Source organism: Aythya fuligula, chromosome 2 (assembly GCF_009819795.1).
Source record: "Aythya fuligula isolate bAytFul2 chromosome 2, bAytFul2.pri, whole genome shotgun sequence".
NCBI lineage: Eukaryota > Metazoa > Chordata > Aves > Anseriformes > Anatidae > Aythya > Aythya fuligula.
Window position 1 is genome coordinate 27965996 of NC_045560.1, and position 17191 is coordinate 27983186.

The window sequence follows — 17191 nt, forward strand, 5'->3', positions numbered from 1 at the left end:
ATAGCACACAATCAGCCACACAGATATAATGTAGACAGGCCTATTACTTTGCCTGTAAATGCAGACTGTAGTAGGGATTGCTCTTGGAGCAGAGAAAAAAATCCATGTCAACACCTGGGTTTCATCATCTGGATACCTTTTGTGACCTGAAGATGAGTTGCTTCACTCTCTTATTTACCCATGATATTGAGGATGTAATACACCTGATATATTTAATGTTTGAATAATGCTTGCTTATACTATACATGTAATATGCACCACAATGAAGTGCTAGTGAAATACCCCAAGTCCTTGAAGTACCATGAGGTAGCATAAGTAGCATAAAGATGGTGAGCAAGCTTTGTTGGAAATGAAGGCTATGTGCTTATACATAGTGTCCAAGTAAAGGGACTTTTCTTTTTTTAAAGAAAAACACAACCGAAAAGCATTTCAGTTAAGCTCATAGTTGTTAATAATCTATAAAATCCATCGATTTAGAAATCCATTCAAGTCTTATGCTGATTGTTTAAAGGGATGGACCCCACATTTTCTGGATCATCCAAACAGTAGAATAAATCTGTTGTTTTCTTCTTTCTTCAATTAAAACTTAATAAATAGGCAAAAGGAGAAAGATTTAATAACAGTCCGTGTTAGGCTGTTCCAACAGTTTATCATTAAAACAAGTAATTTATTTTTTCCCCCTGAAAATGAGCCTACAGCCGCTTAGATCAATCTCATCAGAAATGATAGAATTATATACATGTTTCCCATGTCCTACACAGGATTCTTCTGTTGCCAAAGCTCTGATCTGCTTTGTTTAATGTTTTTTGTTTGTTTGTTTGTTTTTCCCAATGGAAACATGTATCTGACTCATATTTAATTTCAAAGACATTATAACCCTTAGATTCTTTTCTATACTCCTGTACAGGTCTCTTTTTGTATGAGTGTGTTTAAATACTCTCTTTAAACTGCAGATTTTTGCTCATGTCTTCATTTAATTTGCACTTGCAGAATTTTCTTTACCCTCCAATTAACCAAGATCATTTTGATTTATGTTCATACTCTCCAAAGAGCTTGCAAACCTTATTCTTTGCAGCCTCCTGTAAAATTTTTACTCTATCATTCAACTTGTTAAAAGTGGTTAAGTGGAACTTGGACTAGAATAAACCTTTTAACCTGTATGAGGTTTCTATTTTGATAGAGGCTTATTGACAATTCTTTTTGAGATCTACTGTTCAACTTTGTGAGGTGGTTTCACACTGATAGACAGCGAAGCTCCACCACACTGCTCTCTCACGTTCCCTTCTCAAAAGAACAGGGGGAGAAAATATGATGAAAAAAAGCCCGTAGGTTGTGATAAGGGCAGATCACTTACCAATTGCCATCACAGGCAAAACAGACTCAGCATAGGGAGATTTATGTAATTTATTACTTATTTCTTATAACAGACAATGAGAAACTAAAATTAAACTAAAAACACCTCCCCCACACCCCATCCTCTTCTATCTCCTCACCCTGAGTAGTGCAGGGAAACTGGGAATGGGGGCTGCAGTCAGTCCCTAACACTTCATCTTTGTCTCTGCTTCACTCTCTGCCCCTGTTCCAGCACAAGGTCCCTCCCATGAGATGCTGTCCTTCCAAACCATTCCCATGTGGACTTAGCACAAGCTCAAAACCTTAGCACACTCCTCAAAACCTGCTTCAATATGGGTCTGTACCATGGGGTCCAGCCTTCAGGAGCAAACTGCTTGAGCATGGATCCCCCATGGACAGCAGCCCCTAACCTACCTCTTGTTCCTGCATGGGCTTCTTTCCATTGGCTGCAGGTCTGGCCTGGAGCCTGTTCCCACTCCTTGACATTATTTACTCTAGTCAAATCAACATCATTAAATATTTTCTCTTACTTTAGTATTTTCTAGTATTTATTTATTTAATAAGTTAGCACAGAATCTTTCCAGACATTAAAAGGAAGACCATTTCTGATTTTTTTTATTCTCCTTTTACCATTCTTCCAAGATTACCTACTATGTTTGTTTTCCTTCAGTCCTTGGGGATAACAGTAACAGATTTCTTGATTTTTTTTAGAAAATATTGAAATGTGAATTTCAGAATTCAAACTGTCTTATCTACATATTTTCAGTCTCTTTTTATTTGGACAGTATTCCTATCATCTAGATAAACTCAAGTAGCTGGTCACAATTTAGCATTTTGGTTAAAAATAAAGAACCTGAAATGCAATGAATATTCCAGCTTTTATTGTCATCTGTTATTTGCTCACTTTCTCATTCAGTAATGGAATTATTCTACCCTTTGTTTTCTTCTTATTTATAATATATTTTTTGTTGCATTTTGTGTTCCTTACCAATTGAAATTGAATTTATGTCCTTAGCCTTTCTGGTTATATTCCTACATACATTTTTTGGAAAGCTCATGAGTTCAGATTTAATTGTTATTTTCTCCTTGAATCTTACTATCGTTATTGCATTACAGTTTCAGTAGATCCATTTGAAAACTTGTATTTTAAATGTAGCATTTATCCAGAGTATGCTCATCTTATGCATTTTGTGTAGAAATTTACAGAGGTGATAAGGAATAGTCATCATTTATTTCTCGAGTCATGCTTGTTTTTCTTTCCTCCTTATCTTTATTCTTGTTTGATATTTCTAGCCCTTATCTATAGTATTCTGGAAGTTGCATGCATTACTAATATACTAACTTGAAATATTTCACTGTTATTTTTCATGGCTGTCTTATTTTTATCAGATACAGTGGAAATGAACAGCAAGTCTCCATGAGAGTAACAAGGGCTAAGGATACATGTCTCTTCCTTTAGTTTGGTCAATGGAAAATTCTAATTCATTTGCATTTCAGTAACAGACTTCCTTCTGAAACTTTTCTTAGATTCAATGGAAATTATAACCTACCGTAGGACATTTTTTCCCTCAAAGAATGTCTTTGTTGTTGTTAGTAGTTCAGTACCACTGTGATGGTAATTTGTGTATTATAATTTTATTTTTTTTTTTTTTGAGATTTTAATTACAATGCACTTCACTAGAATGAAAGACCACTACATTGGTCCTTATTATGTTCTTCATCTCCCATTGGGGTGCATGCCTCACAGCTACATAAGAGTGAAAGCAATCACTATCAGGTGAAACAGCGTGCTCAATGCTTCTTGCAGGAGCAAACTTCATAGTAGAACAAGGAAGCAGGTAAGACTTTCACTGAAAATTTCATCATTGCAGTCAAAGTGACTTTTCTTTTGTGTGCAGATTAATAAAAAACATTTTGCCAACACAGGTTTGAGGCAATTATTTAAAAGGCAAAGACAGTATACATAAACAGTGAATACATATACACTACACATAAAAAAGTTCCCTGTTATTTCTTCTTACTGATTTTTGACTTAGTGCATGTTATGTTTCCAAATAAATATTGCACATAGCCTAGTCAATCTCTTTAATGAAAACTAGAAATATTTTTTTTTCTTGAGGGTTCTTTTTTCTGTCCAGCAGTCAGTCTATGGCAAAAAATATTCTGATGAAATGAATCAGTACTTAATGTTCTAAACTATCAAGAAAATGATAGTTTTTTCCTCACTGACATATAAAATAAATGATTTAAATAAAATAGGAATTATCCTAGGCCAATCTAGTTAATAGCATATATCTTCAAGAAGTGTGGAAGAGTGTATTCTTTTCATGTGAATGAAATTATTTATTGCTGCTATTTACAGTCTTCCCACAAACCACTTCCCTGTAATTCAGAGTTTAACACTTCTGATTCTTTTCAGTATGGAAAGAAACTTGCTGCCTTATCAAAGAACCCTCCAAAAAAAATGGATGGAAGGAAAACCTCACAGAGATCAATAAGGCTAAGATCATAAAGAAGTGCATGAGTCATGTTTTTAGATGACTAAGATTAAACATTTTAAATGCTTCTAAGTAAGTGGTTGGTCCTCCTGGAAACCAAAAGGTTAGCTGTCTAGAAATGGAGGCAACCTAAACCAGTCATTTTTAATGTCTTGCCCTTTTTTCTTTTGTGATTCTTTCTGTGTTTCCATTTTCCTTCATGTCTATTTTTATTTTTTTCCCATTAGGAAAAGGTCATCATGATCCAGCTGACAATATTTCATGGAGGAAGTTACATACCAGAACAATAATCAATTCTGCTTTTTCTTTATATATATACTCATTTGCTCTGACATCTGAATGATAAGATGAAGTTAAGTAGGGCACATGTAAATTTTATATAGGCACAATTTATAGTGTGAACATTAAAACAGAATAGAGTTATTCTTGAGACCTATTGTGCCTGTTGCACCATCTGATACATCAAAAAAAAAAAAAAAAGAAAAAAAAAGTCCATAGCTTCTGCATGACATATAATGGTAGTAATTATACATTGAATTTTACATAGGCTCATATGAGAATTTAATAAATGTGAAATCCACCAAGGTGATAAACTGAGAAAGTTTCGTAAGGGTAGATTTCCTCTTTGATCTACAAACACAAAATAAAAATGAGAACATTAGGAAGCATAGCTTTCAAGTAAATTGCTTCTCTGATAGCAGGTCTGTAAGTAGGTTTAGTAGTGAAAAAAGATAAATTACGTATTAAGGCAAATGCTCTCTTCTTGAATATTTATATGGCTTATTTTACTATTCTCCTGTCACTGCTGGTGTCAGAGAATCAGACAACTCAGAAAGCTGTAATATTTGTCCTATAAAAGAGAGGTCATTTTATCTAAAAGCCTGCTGCCCAAGAATACCAAAGCAATAGAGTCAGATACCCTCTCCCCCTCCGCCCCCCCCCCCCTTTTATTTTTATTGATCACTGCAATAAAGATTGTTCAGCGGTTTAAACCAAAACAGACTTTTTGAAAGTGCCAGTTTATATTTTTGCTCAAAACTTCATTTGCAGTGTAAATGTTCAATAACTCATTGGAGATTACTGTTTTTATCCTTTGGTTTGTGAAGCAGCTATAGTGTTATGTTCTTGAACTTTTTAGAATGCAAGTAAAGGAAGGATATTCATAGACCTTTTGCTTGTATCTGCTCATTGCTGAGGCAAGTTCTAGATTAATACACTGCACAAAGATGCCAAATAGAAGATTACATTCATTTACCAACATCAATACTAAAAGCCCATCAATACATCCCATACTTCACTGCACCTTTTTTTAAAGAAAAAATGTGTATAATGTGTCCTCTTCTGCTGCATCAGCAGAATATCCGCATGAGCAGATAAGGTCATGCTCAAGAAGGTTTTTGTTAAAATATACAACAATAGACTACAAAAGGGAATAAGCAACAATAAACAATAGGCAAATGGGCAATTTGCCCATTTTAAGAGCTTTTAAGAAAATTCTAACTGATCTAGACAAGAACTTTTATATCAATCACTATTTACAGTTTTTGTGGTAGTTTCTGTAGAAACATACGGTTTTTCCTTTTTCAGAACATACTGTTTTTCCTTTTTCAGAACAAAATCAAAGTAGATGGATTCTCTTACATCAGTAAGTAGACATTAACTTCTAACACAGCAAAAAGACCCATAATAAAGTTTTTTGGAGTTTTCATGGAAGAGAAGAATTTGAGGAGTCTCAAACAGATCATCCATATGGCACTGGAGAGTGAAATAAGGAAAATGGGGATAATATCAAATACTGCATGCTTGTCATTGAAGGAAGAGAAGCTACCACTTTAAGAAAATGAATGTTTAGAAAGATGGTCTAGGTCGGAGCTTAATTTTGATTTACCAAATGTGGCACCATTTGTGGAATGGCAACCAGTGTGGAAAATGTGCTTTAAAAACTTCAGATAGAAATGTAGATAACCTATATATTGACATAATTCTCTTCTAAAGACTCTTTTTCTGTCTTCTTTGCTTAATCTCTTCCAGGAAGGCATCACCTTACTGCATATTTGCCATTAAATACTTTGGCGGTGATTTGCTTTTTTAGTCCATCAATTTTCATAGATTTTCCATGTTAGGCCAAACTGCACAATTCTATTTGAGCCCTGGCAAAATCACCTCGAGGCTTGGATATGTAAATCTTCCCTAGTCTTGTAACAGACTCTCAGTCTCAGCTCTTGCTGTGGATTGCCCACTTCCTATATCTCTCTTCTACTCCACCAAGCTGTCTATGATATTCTACCAGGTGTGTAAGCTCAGTTGCTCTGGGGAAGAGCAACAGATTCTACCTGTCCCTGCATATGAAAGCCAAAATGATGATTTTGAAGAACATTGTGATTTTGAAGAAAACTGATATTACTTTTCTTTGTGATACCTTTTTTTTTTTTTTTTTTTAATAGATCATACTATAATCATATGCTACTATTGTGTCAAGAAACAAATAGTGTGTCATGCTAACCGTCACAAAAACTTTTATCAAATTCCCAATGAAAATCTGAACTCCAGCTGAAGCATTTTAGAATTTTAAGCAAGTGACTGGTAGGCAAAAGAACTTGGGAATATATCATATTCCTCTGCCCATAGTAAAGCTTCATATTCCAAGCCAAATTGAGGAGAAAACAGTCATCAGGATAGTACATTCTGCTCAGTGAATATCACCAGAGGATAAACTTCAGAACATTTCCACTAACTGCAAAGGAAATAAAATTTGCTGGTGTGCTCTTCTACTTAGAAGGAGAGCTATAAGTAAAATGAAAAGGAAGGAAGGAATAATTAGAATTTATTTAAACACTGGAGACAACAGAAGCCCTTTTCCCTTGTTTTTCCACATCTAGAGAGTATTGGATAGTATCTTGCATTGTATTGAATGAAGCACAGATTTAGCTGTAATTAAGAAAGATTAATGTTTTCTTATCAATAAGATAATTTGAATAATAATAAACTTTGACTGCCAAACCCATTTCCTTTCCAACAATTAGCACTCCTCTAAAATTATACGAAAAATAAAAATGAGATTTTCCTCATATGTGGCCTAAGTGCAATGCTTATCCTGACCTAATATGTGCCTTATAGGTATTTGTTCTTCCTCACTTATTTAGAATGGTTATTTACCTGCCTGATAAAGAGGTCACACTAATATTTTCAGCCATTTCCTGCAGGAAAGATGAAAAGAACTTCATGTTACAGCACAGACCAAAGTGGGAACTCTAACTCCTGCAGTCAATGAACCATTTTCTTAGGCTGAATATGGTATACAACAGCTTTCTGATTTTACTGGGCAAAGAAAAAGTGTTTGAACACTCATAGGAGGGAAAACTTCCAATTCCAATTTGATAAGAGTATCAAAAAACCCCTTAGGATTTTGGTTTGTACAAAAATACCTTATTTTTAGGCTTAGAAATTAATTTAACCACAAATGATTCCTATTTGAGTGTTCAGTTCTAGACCTTATTCTTCTAGACCATCCTTTCTGAGGAAAGGATGTGAACCACTTTATTTCCAAAGCTTATTAGTTTAGCTTATTAGTTTACATCCAAAGTGTTATTAGTTTGATTCTTGCCCTACCATTTGCAAGTAGATTTTCACATTTTGTTTCCAAACCAATTCATTTTATTTTCATTATTTTTTTTTTCACAAGTATTTTTTTTTTATTAATATGAGAAGTAAGCAAGGTGACATTACCAAAATCTAGAACTGTACGCTGAGACAGAAATTCTAATGACAACCTCCCAAGAGATACTTTTAACGTCTAAGCATTTGTGAAATTGGTATTAGCTTGAGTCATGGCAGCAGCAATTGTGAAGATACCTTTCAGATCCCACTAGGCATTTCCACATCTGATGAGACTCATATCAACTTAGCATTAGGTATGACTTTTGTAGCTTGCAGTTTTTATGGGCTTTAGGAGGGAAATTGACTGAGAGTTAAATGGTTGATTGTTACAAGGAAAATTGTAAAATGAAATATTTCATGTATTACATATTTTCCATGAATATTTTACAAGCCACTTTTGATCAAAGTTTTTACAATGAGGTAATTCACTTACAGTGTGTTCATGAAAGGTGAAAGTTCACATAAATGCATGATAAATTGAATTTAAAATTTGTACACAGATTAATTAATTAATTAATTATTTTTTTTTTACATTGTTAGTTTTAAGACTATTTACATGGTTTCAGGAGGTAGCATATTATTACTCAGCAAAAGTAAGGTCTTTTTGGATATAGACCATCTGCAGATATAATTTTAACCTAGTTTTTCTAGTAGTTGTTGCTTATAAAGACTTTGCAGTTCTAATAAGAACAGTTTGCAGTTTTTAGGAATATACTTAACACTCTTAATTAAGAAATCCTAATTCTAGGAGTTTTACTCCAAGAGATTCATGTTTATATGTTTCCTGTAAACTGTGTTCTTTGTAATTATATGCATCTTGTCTAGGAACAGAATAATTTCATATGACCAATCACAAATATTCAACATCTCCATTCTGAAATTAGAAATATAAAATATTCATGTAAAAAGTGACAGTATATTGAGGTGTTTTTTTTTTGTTTTGTTTTTGTTTTGTTTTGTGTTTTTGTTTGTTTGTTTGTTTGTTTTTGTTTTGTTTTTGTTTTGTTTTTGCTATGATTTCATTAGGACAGGTGTTAAACAACTGAAAATGTATAATTTTATTCTTGTCCTTCAGTGAGAGCCAAAGGGATAACTTTGTCCAATATATATTTGCACCTTTGCTTCACTGTGTGTAAACTTAATGACCAGGTAATTTTAAGGGTTTTAAGAGAAAATGACAAGGAACTAAGTTCACAGACAACAGCTTAGTGCTTGATTCTATGAAGTACTGAGTAGTCTAGCCCTGTCAAGCAAATCCCAAAGAATTTTTAAGTACATGCTTAAGTGCTTTGCTGGGGAAGAAAAAGAATGTTCAGTCGTTTGTAGGACTGAGACTCTAATGGGTAATTCCAGATAAATTAATTCATCAGTGAAAGCTAGTCAGATTAGTTTCTGGATCCTAAGTGTTATTTTCTACTGCTCCATTTCCCTGCTCTCTCAGAGGAGAGCTGAGGAGATTTACTTGAGCTGCTCTTTAAAATACCTAGTTGTGGCTGAGCAACTGAGCAATGCATTTCCTCAAATTTTACAATCACTGTCTCAGTAGAGAACAGAAGTATTTCTCAAGCATTTGCAATTCAACTTCCACCAGCATGTGTTTCATTACCAATAATTTTTAAAGTTTTGGTTTGGTTTGGTTTTCAGAAAAAGATACCTCTGTTTTCCTGAGGGTGGATTTAGGTTTGAATTATTTCCCTTTGTTCCATGTTTTTTGTATTGTGATTCTAAAAGCTTCTGAAGAGTTTTATAAAAAAATCTGTCAAAGATGAATGATTATTGGATTGATCCCATAATATTTATTCTAATGTTAAGTAATCTGCTAATCATCATAACAGAAAACTTCATATACTATAAAAAACAAACAAACTAACAAAAACAAACAAACAAACAAACAAACAAAAAAGTAGAGACTAGGATATAGCTTCTTATAGCAAGAAATCAAGAGTCCAACCACTTTTCATTGACATATGTCCACATAAGCATGGAGAGACCATTTGAGAATACCTGTAATAAGCTGCCATCTGTCCAGGAAACAAGGAAAATCTTCTTTGTTTAATTTTGTTTTAAAAACAGGCTCAATCACTGTGTGCCCACATGAGCTCTGTGGATGAAATAGGAGATGATGACAAAAATAAGGTATATTGTGAAGAGTTACTGTTAAAATTTCAATCTCCCTGTATCTGTGGTGCTCTATACTCTTCTACTAATTTTGACGTGTATAGATCCACTTATTTATAGGTATTATGCTTTTCTGAGCATAAGGATGAGAAATAATCTTTATGAAGCTAGATAAACTCAACTATTAAAACAGGATGATAGTGTGGGGAGATTAGCTTCTCAGGCTGTCTCAGTGTTAGCAAACTCTTAGTGTGAAATGTATTTGGCCTAAAACCAACTTGTTATAGAAAACTTCCTGGCTAATTCAGTTGCTATAAACCTAGCTAATTTTTGCTGGAACACAATTATTACAAAGAAAAGCACAGTCTATTAGGCACCTTCAGATAGCTGTATCTAAGTACAGCCATTTTGCATTTGGAAATGACGATGGAGCAAATTGCACAAGGGATTAGAACTGTGTTTTCTTAAATAGTTTTCAGCAAAGAGAATGTTCTTATGGTAAGATTCCTGTTCTGAAACTTTGTGTTGTCCCGTTCAATTTCTTGTCACATCAGCCATGCACTGTTGTATTATAGAAGGCAACATTATACAACCTGACATGTGTAGCTAGATGTGCTATGTTACATAATGATATTTCAGACCAGAAAATTTGAGAAGAGTCTGTTTTGAAAAAATAAGTGATCAACAAAATCTGTTTACATTTTACCTACAAAAGGAAAAGGAATTTTGTGTTCTATCAAGAAACAAGGACATATATATTTAACTCAGCTTGTAAACTTCCCTTTCCATGAAAACAAAAACTAAAGCAACAAGAAATATCTACTACAATTGTGTTGTTTTATCATTCATCATTTATAGCAAAACAGAATATAATTTCTAAAAAGTGTCTATTGCCCAAGCTCATTCATAGTCCTCTTCTCTTCTCTTCTCTTCTCTTCTCTTCTCTTCTCTTCTCTTCTCTTCTCTTCTCTTCTCTTCTCTTCTCTTCTCTTCTCTTCTCTTCTCTTCTCTTCTCTTCTCTTCTCTTCTCTTCTCTTCTCTTCTCTTCTCTTCTCTTCTCTTCTCTTCTCTTCTCTTCTCTTCTCTTCTCTTCTCTTCTCTTCTCTTCTCTCCCTTCTTCTCCCTTCTTCTTCTCCCAGCTCCTTGAAGATTGGCTACATCATTACAAAACATGAGGAATATTTGGTTGCTTTACTAGAAAGAGGACACAGAGGCATATCCCTCCCTTTATGCAGGTCTCTGTCTTCAGCAAAATTCATATTATGGTAGAATTTCTCTGAAACAAGGGCAGTGAGAGTTGTGCCAAACTGCATTTTTCTTGCTCAAATTAGAGGTTAAGTGTGTATTGGAATATTAATGGAAACAAGGAGATACTGTTTTTCAGAAGTTGAAGATGTTTCCACGCAGTCTAACAGCAGTGTCTTGTGACAAAGAGCCCTGCAAAAGGCTCTTCAAGAGCAGATGGGATTTGCCTTCTCTTTCTGTCCTAGATATCTTCCTCAAGGTGCCACAGTTCTTGGGCTCATACAGTCCTTGAAGTGCATCACTGCAAATCTCTAACCCTGTGATTTTGATTGTTGATCCCTACTTTAAAGGTCACTAAACAGTTGTGTAAAATAAATATATGAGATGTTAAAAAATAAATAAATAAATAAATAAATAAGGATAAATATTAAGATTAAGATTTTTATTTTTATTTTTTTAAAAAAGAGGTTCTCAATATTTTATTTGAGGGCTCTGATTTTCAGAGGGCACTGAATACTCACAAGCATTTCCTATTCATATCATTCTGAGCACAGTAGCCAAAGCACCAAACTCTCACTCACATCAGCACATTTCCATGTGTATTTTTACTATTGTTAATGGTAATTTTGTATTTGACTCTTTACAGCCCAGATGAAATTTTTTTTTCCCTTTTTTGTCTCCTAAGCAACACAAACATATGCATTTGATTTCCTCATTTTATTATTATTATTATTATTTATTTATTTATTTATTTATTTTGATGATCTAAATTAGATGTGTATTAGTCTTCTTGGAATCAAATACATCTGATCACCATCTAGTCAGATACTGTAGCAGCAATTTGAAAAAGCAGCTGAAATTGCAGTTTAAATTCCCCTGAATTTTAACTGTTAGCATCCCAGTTCTCAAAATCTGCTTTGCTAATTTGAAATAGATTCCCCTGTCCAATTTAAATTGTTATCTTAACCACTTGTTCAGAAAACTGAAATACTGTATTTTACGCACATCTATCTTGAAAGTAATATTTGGTTTTAGCCAGGGAAATATTCACTCTGGCATGTTAAATTCCATCTAATCTATGAGCACTAATGTCTTTCACTGGAGGATCTCTATAAAGACATACAATCATTCATTCTCTTTGCTGGAAGAAAGGTGCAACCCAATGATACCATGAAAGCTCATAATCCACTCATGTTTACGTTTCAGATATTTCCCACAGAGCACTCTGGAACAAAGGATGCAAATGATGATTTGACAATTGCTGTGCTTTCATATAAATTCCCTGGATGCATTTGGACCAATGTATCAGAGAATTTTACTTCTGCTATTCATTTCAGTAATTAGATTTAGAGAGAGCAGTACCATGTACATGTTTATGGTAATCACTATTAACCCAAAAGGCGATCTTCCTTCCCCCCACCTCTTAGTTGACATTCAAATTTACTGCATACTATTACAGTAAATGAACCAAAATACCCAAACATGTCACCTAACAGAAGCAAAATCCCTTGCATTTTCCTGACAGCAAAAACAAAAATAAGTCTTAGTTGACAAAATTTGGAGAAGAAAAAGAAATAGAGAAAGCAATGAAATAAAGATGAAAAGAGAGAGTAAATCACACAAATTTTTCATGGGGAATTTTGAAATAAATTGTAAACTTTAAAAAATGTAAAAAGAGAAAATGTTAGTCCAGAAAATTTAATGAAATGGATTTCTAAAGAAAAAAATATACAGATATACAGACAGTGGAATATAAAGGAACGGTGAAGATATTCCTTTATATATTTAAGTGTGTTAAATCTTTAATTTCATTAGTGACTGAAAAGCTGTTAACAGCTATATATAGAGTAGCATATACATGTAGCATAGCCTTACGACTGAATCTGCAGAAACTCAGCTTAAACTCTTCACATTTGCAAGATATAAATGTAATACAAATTAAGTATATTTAAATCTTCTCCAGATTTCTTAGAATTTCATCATGAATGATAAATACTTTTCCTCATTCTCCTCCACTGATATCTAAATATATTGACAACATTACCTGCAGTTTTTCTCCTTCATGAAAACTTCAAATTCACTCAGTATATATATACCTGTATATAACAGAGTTTTCAAATGTCATGTAATATATTGACTTGTATTAAGAATTTCAAGATTTATCATGTATTATATATGCATATTTAACACATTTTTATTTAATTAATTATAATGATAGAATACATAATATAATTTTATTTTATTTAACTATATAAATTATATATTTATATAATATATAGTATATATTGTATAAATTATAAAATATATATTATATTACATTATTATATTATATTAATTGATTATATATAAATTAAATTATTATTTTTTAATATTATATCTATAATATGTATTATATATATTTATATAATATATAGTATATATTTGAATACATTGTGTGGTGTATTGGTGCCAGAAAAGCAAACCCTATTCCAGGATTTAATCTTTACACTTGGACATATCCTTATAAAACAATTCTTGTTTTCACTTCCATATGACACAAGCAAGGAAAATGGAAGTATCCTACCAAAATGCTTCACTCGTGGGCTAAGGTATGCCTAAGTGTAAGAAGCTGTTTGTTCTTTTAATCTTTAAAATGCTATCAGTTGATTAATTTATAATTTTTGTTACATGAACAATTGATCTTTTTAAACTAGAATTAGTCATTAAAGTAATTCCATATACACCGCAGGACAATCATCAAATAGTAATGGCTGTCACTCATTACTGACTTGTGCCATATCCAAACCACTTAACTAAAAAGAAAATATCGCTTATCTTCCTAACAACCCCTTAGCTCACCCACTTAGTCATAAACAATGTGCTTTTAACAGGTGAAGAAAGAAAAAAAAAACCTGCTGTCAACATATCAGGTAATATAATTACCCCCCTAGTTAATTGTTGTTTTCATTAGTTAAGATTCTAGACATTTTAAGTTCTACAGATAAAATTTCAGTCTATTTTCTTTATTAGGATCTGGAAGCCATGAATCTGATTTAAAAATCTTTTTTTCTCTCTCTCTCTTTTTATATATTTTATTTATTTATTTATTTGGGGAGGGGGAGTGGGGGGGGGGGGGCTACATTTAAATGAACTGAACAGGAAAATGACCATCTGCTTAGATTACCACTCCAATCTTCTCATGAATTTTGAAAGGTAGGGACTTTCCAGGAACCAACATCAAATAAAGGATCAAATGCCTTCTATTACAGAATACAAATGTGTTGTTCAAAATCCCTAGAAATTACAGTCTTTGAGAACCATCTGGACTGACATGTTATGTAGAAGAGCGGAATCACAAAGGAAGTATTGATTAATTTTAATGTAGAATGAAAATACTTATAATTAAATGCAGTTTTATTAAGTTAGTATTTTTCTAGCTAAAACCTGCACGACTAGCATCATTGCCTAGACTTCTCAAAAATAGATATTTTTTCCTAATTTTGAAAACTTATTGAGTATTTCGGTAACAAGACTATGTTTGTAGATATGTTTTTGATATGTTTGTAGATATGTTTTGTTGTAGATATGGTTTATTTCATGGACATCCCTTTTGAGTCACACTATTAGTTTGGTAATTCTTTCATTAAGATCTCCACCATAATTACTTGCAGTTTTTTTTATCTTTATATACATATATTTTAACCAGTTTATGGCAGTTGAAAAAATGTTGTCTTATGTAATGAAAAATAATAGAGTGTGATTTTTTATTGGAACTCATTTAATGTACTTTCATATATGAATTGAAAGAAGAATTGAAGAGTTTTAATTCTTATCTGGATTGCTAGTAAGAGAGAAACTGCTTGTTTATCTGAAATGAATTGACAACATAGAGATCTACATTTTCAGCTATGCTCAGTGATTCCTTTTGCTGCAAGAACAGAACAGTGAAAAGGGACAAGTTTTCTTAAAATATTACCCACCACTTTTATTGTATATCAAAGGTCATAATTTGTTCACCCACTTCTTTTTGTCTCAGATCATTTGGACAAAAGATTTATATGAGAGATGACTTTAGATAAAAGAATATAAAAAAAAGGATTCAATCTGAGTGAATGCATAGCATGAGACCATATTACTAAATAATGAATAGACTCAGTACTGCTACAGAAATGTTTTTTCTCCCAGAATTACTTGCTAGCCAATTAGAGATCTACTCTTGCTTTCAATTTTATTATTATTATTATTATTATTATTATTATTTATTTATTTATTTATTTATTTTGCATATAGAAACACTAATTAGAAGTCTTTTTCTGATGCTTACTTCAACATTCAGACAGAAAATGGCATACGCACAGATTTCCCTTTTCAGATATAAGGGAAAACAGAAAGAAGAAAATTTGTGAGAAATAAAAATAAAATAAAAAAATCATCTGGAAAAATGAGAAAATTTAAAAATATTAATAATCAGAGCAATTATTCTTACCAGAATTTCCTATGATAAAGCCATAGGAAAGAAAGAAAGAAAATTAATGATTCTTTGCATACTTGTTTGGGAAGCTACCTAGTATAGAGAATTAATTTGTTAGGAAATAAATAGAAGTCAATATCACTGACAGATGTCAAAAAAGAGTGGCATGGAAGTAAGCATGGACATTATATAAAGTAAGCATGGATATTTTAAAAAGACATGAACAGAGACAATTGTAAGCAGTTAATATTCTTCTTTCACTTAGCACTACACAGGACTTGTTACATATTAATCTCAAAAGGTGTTGTTCTGTTTTTAATGATCTGTAATGTTGAACACTTCACATGCTCTTCAGGCAAGCTGCCCTTGCACTTCATTATCCATTACCACAATATTTTATTTTAATATCTACCCTAAATTGTTGTTACTGTAATTGAAGCCCATTAGTCATGGTCTTATCCACCCATGCATGGGGAACAAATTTTATTATTTTTTTCCTTGTCACTATATCAATCTTTCAAGCTCTTGTTAGGCTCATTGTCCACTGAGAGTTATTAAATACATGAAAACTACCTCCAGTTCAGGAAGTCTATAAGTTGAAAATAGTTAACGGTCGAGAAGATTTTGGATGTATCATCTTTTATTCTTTTACTTTATTTTCTTGAGCCTGTTCCTGGACATTGCTAGAAACATGATAGGTGGGTCTTTGAGCTGATTCTTTTCCATTCTGATATGTAACTGAATATGTTATTGTGTCCCCTCTTAGCCTTTTTTATCTAGTTTTAGTAGGTTCATTTTTTTTTTTTTCAGTAGATGTTTTGTAGAGCTTGATCATTTTCTTTGCTCTCTCATAAGCATTCTGACTAGCTGATATCAGAGAAACACAGACCTCAGAAGAGAACTCTGTACTGTTCAGCTGTGATGAGTAAAGGGAAAGATTTCCTGTTATTTGGTAAACTATCCTTGTATTAAATCATTCCAGTACACAGTTTACTTTATTTGCAATGGTGTATTATTGTCTTGTGGTCAGTTTGTGATTCACAACAGCACAGATCCTTTTCTGAAGTACAGTTGATTATCCTGCATTTACCTTCACAGAAATTAATTCTATTCTTTTCAGATTGTCTCTCAAGTTTGTCCAGACTCTTTTAGTTCTAACCCTGTCGCCAGCATAGCTGCATTCAACTTGGTGTCATTTGCAAATGTAAAAATGCCATTTTTAATTCCATCATCAAGGTTGCTAACAAAAATACAAAAGGCTATCATAATCAGAATGCTGCTTGACACATCTCTCTATGTAAACAGTGCATTGTCTATTTTCTGGATTGAGCTGCTGATTCAATAATCTTTTTCCCCAGCTTGCTTCTGGGATGCTTTGTGAGACATGAGTTAATAAATTAAAGTTACAGAATTTGTATCAGTTCTCCCCTATACATAACATATATAACATATCTATATATGTACATATGTATATATGTATAACATATATATATATATAATATATATAATAACATATATAATAACATATATACATATGTTCTATCATACAGGTTTGTTTGACTCAATTTGTTCTTGACTGCTGTTCACCTCCTTTCTATAATCCATGCATGTGCAAATAATTCCTTTGATTTTATTGTACGAATATTTTCAGAAGAGGAGTTGATTGGTCTCAGATCCTTTTTTTCCTTCCTTGTCAGCACCAGGGCTATGTCATTCTCCAATGCCCCACTATCTTATTTTTAAAAAAATAAATACTTTTATTATGAAGCTGTTTCAGCAAATATATATATATTTCCAGTTTTCCTAGGAAGAAAATACAAAGACTAGGTCCATCCAAATATCTGAAGAGATTTAAAAACTAAATGTCCAT